An 11169-nucleotide genomic window follows, 5' to 3' on the forward strand; every position below is an offset into this window, starting at 1 on the left:
GATACAGCATAGATTGCAAATGGAAGTAACCCTTGTTAGTGTCCTCAAAAAGATTGCATATACCACTAGTTACCTTCTCGATATAAAGAAGGAAAAAGTCCATCAGTGGAAATAACAACAGGCCCATCCGGTAAAGCCTTCCCATCCTGTATATATTAAAACAAGAAAATAAACATAAAACTGGTACTTTCTTGATTTGGATGTTTCAACCTCAAATAGAGAATCAAGCCTCAATTTCTTTAAGCATTACCTGCTTAAGGTTGAATAGAAATTGTCTAGTGCGATAAGCCTGTGAAATTGCACGTGCACTAAGAAAAAGTAAATGATACCCATTTTCCTGCAACACATGGAAAAGAAGGGAAAAAAAACCTAGATCTGTGTACAACTATGTTGTTGCTGGACAAGGTTTTTTTGAGAAACAAACACACACACAAGGGAGAGAGAAATGATTCTAACACAAAGGCACGCCACAATTCCACTTAAAATCCTTAGTAACTTTTAAGGGAGGGTGGGAGATAGAGAAACTGTATACGTTCTATTTTTCCAAAGACAACTCAAAATGGGAAAATTTAAGAAATAAAACATAAAACAGAACAGTAAGCTTTCTAAAGCCACAAAGAATAATGAGACAAAAAGCATTTTATACCAATAACACGAATTGCATTTGTAGGACGATAAAATTGTACGCTGAATACCTTGGTGGAAGACAGGTTATAGCAAATAGCTTGCTTTTCATTTGTCGGTGATGATATCATAGACTAAATAGTTTGGGATTTAAGTTTATGTAAAATAAACTTAAATTCAAATAGTTTGGCATTTTATATCAAATTATCAATTTTACTTTCGTTCTTCAATTATTTTTTCTTAAATCCTAACCAATTATCTCATCAATTATAACATGTAAGCCCTGTCTGTTTGCTTGTAAAATATTTCAGATAATTTTTTTATTTCAATATTTAGTTCCGTTCCTGAAAATGTTATACAAATCATTTTCATTTTTTTTCTTTGGGGTGATGTAAAATAAAAATATATCCACTTTACGTAAACTTAAATTCAATTAGAAATACATACCCAAATTTGTCAACCGTGAATCGACGGGATTCACCATGCTGATGCCAACAAAGAAGGGCAAATCGACGACCAGGAGCTGAACAAACTCGTAGAATACGCTATGCAACTTGGATATACCGTTAACTTTAAGGCGTAGATATCCTTAATTACGTTTACGTACTCTGCAATAACTTGTGAAAAATCATGTACTAATGATATGGGTGCTATGTGATTGCAAGCTTCAGCTTCTTCTATAATGTAGAATCGAGAAGAAGCTAGATCTTCCGCAATGTTTCTATATAAATTTATATGAGGTGGCAATGCGTTTGTGTTGGTTTCATGTTTACTTTCTTTTTCTTTGTAATATCCAAGTTGTTATAACAAAGAATATTGTCTGCTCACCATGTTTACTTGGAGGAAGCAGAATTTATATGGTCTACTTTAAAAAGTACAATTTAAGAACTTATTTCAATACCATTATTGCTCCTAATTCTATAGCTACTAAAATTTATGAGTTTAATTAACGAATACCCTAAAAGTATTCTTCAAAGATGGGACAATCAATGCAATTGAGCAAAATATGACGCACGAGTTACTTTCAATTTAAAAATCCACTTTTTCTTAATTAAATTTTTTTCTTTTTTCTGCTTTCCAGTGCACGTGAAATCCAATCGATACTTTCTTAAGAATGCCTCAAGATAGGTATTAACAACCACCAAAATTTAATAATTAGATTCTCTCGTATCAAATATTCTCAATTATTTTCATAGGAAAAAATTTAGGACAACAATTATGATGTAGTGGATTTTGACTAATGGAGAAAAAGTAGTAGCTTTATATAAAAATAACAAGCAATTAATCATAATCGTGAAAAAAAAAATAGTAAAGGATATAATGTTAGAATTATTGTTTTTCATAGTTGTATTAAAAAGAATAAACAGACGCTAATAGAGGTAGTCACAGGTTGCCAACATGGACCCATCACCACCACTAACACTAATTAAGATCGCAACAATCTTCAAAGAGATTCAAGAAATCATGCCCCCGGACGTTAGTGGAATATAAACGTTGGATTAATACAACTCTCAGTAACACTTGTTTTATCATATGAATTAGCCTATACAAATGTTGAATAAAATCAAAAGAATTTAAATATTAAGAACAAAAATCAAAAGGAAGAATATGGCAGAGCTTAATATTTGAGTTCTAATCTTATCTTTTCATGCTGCTATGAAGAACCAAGTATGACAATATGAAGATATGATTCATGTGAATGCGTGTGCCTTTAGTTGCAATTTTTTTTTTTTTTTTTTTCCAGAAGATAATCCAATAAACATTATGGACTTGATTGGTATTTGCATATAGTGATAGTCTTTAGGGGGCTTTGGTGAAGGTGATGGAAGAATTTTGTTTGCAGGGCTTGACCAAGTTTAGGCCAAGGTGAAGCTTTGTTATGTGTATTGATTTGGATCCTGATGTCGCGAAAGCCTAAAAAAAGCACACACGATACTTTCTTGATAGAACAGAAACTAAACTATTAGCTTCCGGTAGTAAACCTCGAATCCACGAGGGGTTTCCATGAATTCATAAGGAGATAAATTAAAATTCACCAGAGAAAGAATTTAACAAAAGTCTGTATTTATTAATAATAGTCTAAATTTTATTAATTTGAAAAACTGAATTGCCTTTAGAGGCTACAATGTGTTTAAATAGTAAAAAAAAAAAAAAATTAGGGCAACTAGAAACCCTAAGGCGACTATGAAATCATCAAAACCTAATTTGACTAAAAAAAAATTAAAACACCTAAAACAACGAAATAAATCACACAAACCTAAAATAACAAAAATTACATAAAAATACTAAAGTTAAATAATTATAAAAATTAAATTATAAACCGTCCTACATCAGACTCCTCCACTTGAAACAAACTCGTCCTCGAGTTGATGGTCAAAATCTGAAATCTTCCACTCTAAATAAACAAATACTTTGAATGCTTTAATGACTTGATCCGGCTTTGAAACTTGAATTCTTCATAAAGTGTAGCATAAAATTTATTCTCATCTACCTTCAATTTATTTGCAACATCAATTAACAAATGACTGATAATAAATTTAAAATTTTCTACTCCAAGAAAATCAACATATTGTGTAGTCATTTTCAACAAATCAACTGAAACTTGAGGATTGTGAGTTGTAGACTTATCCTCATATTTAACCTCAATTGGATCTTCCACAATATTCTCAACAATTACCATCTCTTGATTTCTGTCATTATCCACAATCATCTCAACATTCTTTTCTTTGACCTCTTCATCAAGTTTTTGGCAAGTGGTATCTTCAATCTTCAATTCAATAACTTGTTGCAAGTCTTCATCTTTTTTAACCACTTCTAAATTTTCTTTAAAAATAGGCTGCTTTTTCTCAACCCTCAAATCCTTTCCTTTACTTGACACATGGACTTAACTGTGATAATTTTGGTTTTGTGGTTGACCTTCCATGTTTTGAACATATTGCTTTTCATATGAATATACAGATTTATAAGCAACACTTGTATAATCTAGTATATCATAATAGTGAAACCATAAATCAATTAATACCCTTTTCATTCTTTGCCAAGAGCAGATTGGATGCTTACCTCATCGCTTTCTATCGATTTGAATATATTCCCACCATTCCTTTGCTTCATCGTCCAAATTATTAGACGCAAGCCGCACTTTTTGTTCATCACAAATATTCCAAAAATTAAAATATTCTTCCAAATCAAGAAGCCAGTTAATAAAATCCAACTTACACATATCTTCGTCAAAGAATGAAATTTTCTTGTACTTAGGAGTACATCGTCGAATATATTGATCATTGTTGTTGTGAGATGATTTCCTAACAAGAAGAGTAGCAATCTTTTGCTTGATTTCACTAATAATTTGCCGACTCTTTTCAAAAAATTGGTGATTCTCATCACAAAAACTAAGGAACTCAGCCCTAGTAAGGGTTGTGTTCTCGACATTGTTGCCACCGTCATTATTGTGGTGGTCACCATCTCGCTAGTTAGCCATCAGACCAGGGTATGTCAAGGCTCTAATACCGACTGATATCGCAGAAGCTTGAAGAAAGCACACACGATGCTCTCTTAATGGAACAGAAAATAAACTATTAGCTCCTGGTAGTAAACCTTGAGTTCACAAGGGGTTTCCCTGAATCCACAAGGAGAAAAACAAGAATCCACCAGAGAAAGAATTTGATAAAAATCTGTGTTTCTTGAAAATAATCTGAATTTTTATTAATCTGAAAAATTGAATTGCCTTTGGAGGCTACAATGTGTTCAAATAGTAAGAAGAAAACCTAGGGTGACTAGAAACCCTAAGGCAGCTATAAAAGCATCAAAACTCTAATTTGACTAAAAAAAAACATTAAAAACACCTAAAACAAGAAAATAAATCACATAAACCTAAAATAACAAAAATTACATAAAAATACTAAAGTTAAATAATTATAAATATTTAATATTAAACCGTGTCCTACATCAAATCTGTATACAAACAAATTAGATTTAGAGAATTAAGGATTTTTGTGGTGTGCCAGTTGTGGTGATAGAGAGCTATATGAATATATTTGAGTTTTTTGTGCAACTTTTGTAGTCTCTGTATTTCCTTAATGAAACTTTATCCTCAATAATATATATACCACCCATAAACGTAGGCTTAAGCCAAACAATGTATATCTTTGTCTTCCTTGTAAATTTTTTTTTTTTGGGGGTTTATTGGATGAATTTACAACAAATATTCTTCTTTCTCATCTAGCTGCTTATACCATGATAAATTTTTTGACCACTTTGCAAATGCTACAATTTGAATACCAAGAAATGTATTCGACAATTTGATTCCCTTTGTGTTTGATTGTGACATGTTTTCTTTTCATTTGATTATATTAGTAAGAAAATGAACAACATTATCAACCCTTGCATCAAATATTTTTAGGAAAAAGTAGTGTGAAAATGTCGTATAGTCAAATATATTAGAGCTAGCTTCTGGTCAGACCCATCACATGCACAAAGACAATGACACTTCTCCATCAAGAAATTAAAACTGGTATTCTCAAAAAAAAGAAATTAAAACTGGAATAGTTTTCTTGTGTATGTAAGGAAACAAAGACGAGATCCATTTACAGTATATATATACCCCCGGCTTCATTACTCCAAAGTCCAAACTCAAACCACACAAGAAGGTTCTTAAAGCTCTCCATCCTCCGAGTCTCCATAATGGACAATCAGCTAAAGAAAATTTTCAAGCAATACGACGTCAATGATTGAAGATTGATGACAATCAGCTCAGCATGCAGAGCTAAAGAAAGCCTTAGAATACCTGGGTTCAATTATCCCTGGCATTCGAGCCAAACGCGGCCTCTACCAATGTTTCCTATATAAATTTATATGAGGAGACAATGCGGTAATTGTGTTGGTTAAATTCCTCTTTAACCTTTCTTTTCCTTTCCTTTCTGGTCATGCTTGTATTTCCTTGGCAGCTATGTATTATCCAAATGGTAATGATAAGGAATACTGTCTGATTGCTTTTATTTTATTTTTTTGTTGCTAAATGCTTGCTTTTATATTTACATGGTGGAAGCAGAATTTATATGTCTACTTTGAAAACGTACACTTACATCATGAGTTTCCAATCCCATTATTGCTCGTTTCTCAAAAAATAAAAATAAAAAATAAAAAATCCCATTATTGCTCCGAATCCTATAGTATTCTCATAAGAATACGGTCACTGTCATTAATACAAAACCTTTTTCCGAACTTAGCATTCACATTGGTGCTTGAATAGTAGAAAAATGACCATATTTTAGCCAATTAGGACTAAAATTTACCCACATTAAGTCATGCAAAGTTTAAAAATACATAGTTGCAATAGTAACTTGCTTGTAAACTTATGTCAGGTTCTAAATATTTAAGATTAAATGTTTAGGTTCTAATTTTATGTATATTGGCAAACTGAGTACAAAAATATGTCTAGTATAAGATATTTATGTCTTAGAATAGTTTTAGACATTGCTCAAGTTGATTCAAGTTAAAATTCAAAAATAGTCAAGCCATAGAAAAAAGAATTCAAAAACTGCAAGGCTCGACCAATCGAGTGTGTTCTTCGACTGATCGAGACACGTTTTCTAAGTCTTGTGAGTTACTCCTGTGAGATCTAAGAGGTTCTATAACCTTCTAACTCAACAAGTATCTACCGGAGATTTGATTGATAGTGCATGAACCGATGGAGATAAGTTGTTACATATAAGATCAACTACTACTGATGATCTAAACCTTTGAGTGGGATCTCAAAGTCACCAACTAGAGCGTTTATGTGCAACAAATTCAAATAGAAAATTCCATGGATTCGAAGCTGTATGTGGTCATGTGAATAAGTATTACAAGAGGTAGCATTAGATTTAGGGAAAAAATCTATTGTAAACACTTTCATTTATTTAGTGAATTTGTTGCCTTGTGGATTGTTTAGGTTAAATCCTCCCTAAATTTTTTAACTTGAAATTAGACAATTTTATTGGTTTTTCTGAGTCATCATATTGTTTATCTTCTTTATTATTTCGCATTATGTGATATGATTGTTATTGTTTAACCTAGATCTGCATAATAAACCTAAGTAACAACTTGATTAATTAATTAAGTTAAACAATCTGAGTTTACAAGGGTCTAAATATACAAACAACTTATATTGACAATATTCATTTTACATTTTTTTTTTATTCTTTCTTCATGTATATATCCCAAGGATAAAGGAAGAGAGTAGATAATGATTATTGTGTGTGAAGAAAAAGAAAAAAAAATCAAGAAAATTTGATATGTTAATAAAAATGTAGTATAAAATAGATGATTTGATGTGAGATGTTTTCAAATGTGAGTATATAAAATAGAAAAAGTAAGCTTTTATGCTAAATAGACAGAAATTTTTTCATTAGCTAATACGAATGCTTTTATGTGGTAGCTTATTTGACTAATGTAATGTAAAATTGAATTTATGCATTTAGACCATAGTATATTTAACACAAAATGTTTATATATTTAACATTTATATGACAAATTTTATGGAAAATTACACTTTATTACCCTAAACTATGCATTAAATTACACTTTGCACTCTAAACTATTCGAATGCACACTTTGCGCCCTAAACTATGACTCTTGTTACATTTTACACCCCAATGTTATTTTTACTGTTAAGTTAAATAAAAATTAATAACACATAACTTACGCATGATTTTTGCTTAAGCAGCTGCGCCCTAAACTATGACTCTTGTTACATTTTACACCACAATGTTAGTTTTACTGTTAAGTTAAATAAAAATTAATAACACATAACTTGCACATAATTTTTGCTTAAGTAACACACTGTTTAAAGTCCAAAACAACCTTTTCACAAACAATTAAAAACATTTCCCTTCTCTATTTTTCTCTCTCAAGTCACCCAAAAAAGCAAAATGGAAAAAAGATTTCTTGGTTTCTTCTTCTTCTTTCTCCAAGATCTTTCTCTTTCTTGGTACTCACACTCCCACTCCTCACCAGCGCATCAGTTTCTAGGGCCCAAACCGGCGTTGTGGGTAAGGAGCTGTGGTGCGTGGTGAAGAACAACGCGGAAGAGACGGCCTTGCAGACTGCTCTGGACTGGGCCTGTGAGCCTATGAGAAAAGAATGAATTGGGAAAAACTAATTGATTTGATTAACTTACCTTCTGCCCTTATATACATCTACAAGATCAGTTAGAAACGGAAACAGAGCATAAGCTCTGATCTAAGCTAACAGAAACAGAATAACCAACTAACAACCTATCTCACGTGTAAGTAACTAACCTACTCACGTGTGATTACAAATGAATGAAAATAAACACTAAGCTACAAGTCGTATATTGCTAATGTAAACTAATACAACTACTAAACGACAAGAGCTTCAGATATGGCTTCTTGAACTTCTGCTATGCAGGTTGATCCGTGTTTCTTCTGCTCCAATTGCTTGCTCTGATCTTGATACTCCCCCTCAAGATGGACTGTAGATTGATAAATGTTGATGAGTCCCATCTTGGATAAAAGTTCTGAAAACTGTTTATGGCTTAAAGCCTTAGTGAGCAAATCTGCTAATTGGGACTGAGTTCTTACATGGATAAGTTTGATAACTCTCTCCAACACTTTATTCCTTACAACATGGCAGTCAATTTCTATGTGCTTCGTTCGTTCATGGAAAACAGGATTAGAACCTATGTGGAGTGCTGCCTGACTGTCACAGAATAACAAGGCTTCTCTGCTGTGATGAACCTGAAGATCCTTTAGCAAATAAAGAATCCAGACTATTTCACAAGTTGAAACAGCCATAGCCCGATATTCTGCCTCTGCTGATGATCTGGAAACAGTGGATTGTTTCTTTGATTTCCAGGAAACTAATGAGTCTCCAATGAATATGCAATATCCAGTAACAGATCTTCTGGTATCTGGACATGAAGCCCAGTCAGAATCTGTAAAACCTTTTACATGCAACTCTGAATTTGCTGAGAAGAAAATGCCTTTACCCGGTTCATTCTTCAAGTACTGCAAAACCTTAAGTGCTGCTTCAAGATGTGGTTTTCTTGGTTTAGCCATAAATTGGCTTAATTTGTGGACTGCAAAGGTGAGGTCAGGTCTAGTGATGGTTAGGTATAGCAACCTTCCAACCAGTCTTCTGTATTGCCCTGGATCATCAAGTAACAAACCATCATGTTTGCTGAGTCTCAAGCTTTGATCCATAGGAACTTTTACAGGTTTGCACCCAAGAAGCCCTGCATCCTCCAGAATCTCAAGAGCATACTTCCTTTGACATAGGGAAATGCCTTTGTCTGTCCTAGCTACTTCCAAACCAAGAAAAAATCTCAAAGCACCCAAATCCTTCAGCTGGAATTTTTGATTCAACATCACCTTAAATTGATCAACTTGCCCCTTATCATTGCTTGCTATGAGAATGTCATCAACATATACTAACAAAGCAATGAATGAATCTCCTTGTTGCCTAGTGAAGAGTGAGTAATCAGCTTTAGATTGAATAAAACCAAGCTGAATCAATGTGTTAGAGAACTTGGAAAACCATTGTCTGGAGGCCTGTTTAAGTCCATAAAGTGACTTATTTAATCTGCATACAAGCTGGTTTCCATGCTCCCCCTTGCTGTGAAAACCAGGTGGAAGAGCCATGTAGACTTCTTCATGCAAGTCACCATGAAGAAAAGCATTATTTACATCAAGTTGGCTAAGGAACCAGCCCTTCACAGCAGCCACTGCAAGAATACACTTCACAGAAACCATCTTGGCAACAGGGCTGAAAGTCTCAAGGTAATCTAAGCCCTCTTGCTGAGTAAACCCCTTTGCAACCAACCTTGCTTTGTACCTTTCAATAGCCCCATCTGCCTTGTACTTAATCCTATAAACCCATTTGCATCCTATAGGATGTTTACCATGAGGCAAAGGAGTGATGGTCCAAGTATTATTGGCTTCCAAGGCAGCAATCTCAACATCCATGGCATCTTGCCACTTAGGATCAGATGCAGCTTGTGAAAAAAACTTAGGCTCTGTGTTGGTACAAATTGAGCAACAAAAGGATTTGTATGTGGGAGATAAAGAGGCATAAGAAAGATAGGAAGAAAGAGGATGGGAAGTGCCTGATTTGGATTGATTGGATATGATGGTTGATGAAATTTGGTTGCAATGATAAGCCTTAAGGTAGGAAGGAGGTTTAGGCACCCTAGTAGACCTCCTAGGAGCATCAGGAAGCACAGCTGGAGTAACAGAAGCATCATGATCAATAACATCAGTAGCAACATGATCAAAGACATCAGGAAATACTTGATCATCTGAATCAAGATCATGATGAATCTGAACAAAGGAATAATCAGTAACAGGTGGGTTAGGATCAAGTAAGGCATGAGGAATGGAAGGAATGCTAGGCAAAGGAATGAAGGCAGATGGAGGAAGGGGAGTGTGTGAAGTAAAAGGAAACACTTTTTCATGAAAAATGACATCCCTAGAGATGAAAATAGAGTGAGATTGAAGATCAAGCAGCTTGTAACCCTTGATATTGAAAGGGTATCCTAAGAAGACAGACTTCCTAGCTCTAGGGGTGAACTTGTGTTTATGGGGATTGACATTAGTAGCAAAACAAAGGCAGCCAAAGGTCCTGAGGTGAGAGTAAGAGGGGATATGATTGAAAAGGACCTCATAAGGAGACTTATTTTGCAGGAAAGGAGTAGGAAGTCTATTGATCAAATAGACAGCTGTGAGGATGCAATCTCCCCAGAAAACAAGAGGAATGTTGGACTGAATTTGCAATGCCCTAGCAGTTGCAAGGATGTGCTGATGTTTCCTCTCCACAACCGAATTCTGTTGTGGAGTGTATACACAGCTTTGTTGATGAATAATGCCATTAGAGTTGAAAAAATCAACCATGTTAAACTCTAGAGCATTATCAGTTCTAATGGACTTAATGGGGGTTTGGAATTGAGTATGGATCATTTTGTAGAATGAAGCAATCAAAGGCCTAACTTCAGATTTGTTTTTCATGAGGAAAACCCAAGTGGCTCTTGATGCATCATCTACAATAGTAAGAAAGTATTTATGTCCAGCAGTAGTAGGAATAGAAAAGGGTCCCCAAACATCCATGTGAACAAGATCAAATGAATGAGTAGCTCTTTTATTATCAAAAGGAAAGGGTAGCCTCTTTTGCTTTTGCCAAAGGGCATACAATGCAGTCTTTAGTACAACAATGTTGCAAGAAAGGAAAAAGATGACTCAAAGCATGAACTTTCATGTCAGATGGATGTCCTAGCCTAGAATGCCATAGAGAATACAAGCTGGCATGAGAAACAGAAGAAGAAAAAGCAGTGAAAGAGCTAGACTTATTCTTGAGAAGAAAATCATCAAGAGACTTGGAGGCTTGAGAAAGACTAGAAGCTTGTAACAGATAGAGACCATCATGCATTCTGCCTATTCCAATCGTGTTCCAACAGGTAAGGGCCTGTATAAAACAATAGTTGGACAGAAATACAAGACAAAAGGGTTGAGATTGAGTTAAAGCACTAACAGATATCAAGTTGAAAGAAAATGA

Source organism: Quercus robur, chromosome 2, assembly GCF_932294415.1.
Source record: "Quercus robur chromosome 2, dhQueRobu3.1, whole genome shotgun sequence".
In the NCBI taxonomy this organism is placed as follows: Eukaryota; Viridiplantae; Streptophyta; class Magnoliopsida; order Fagales; family Fagaceae; genus Quercus; species Quercus robur.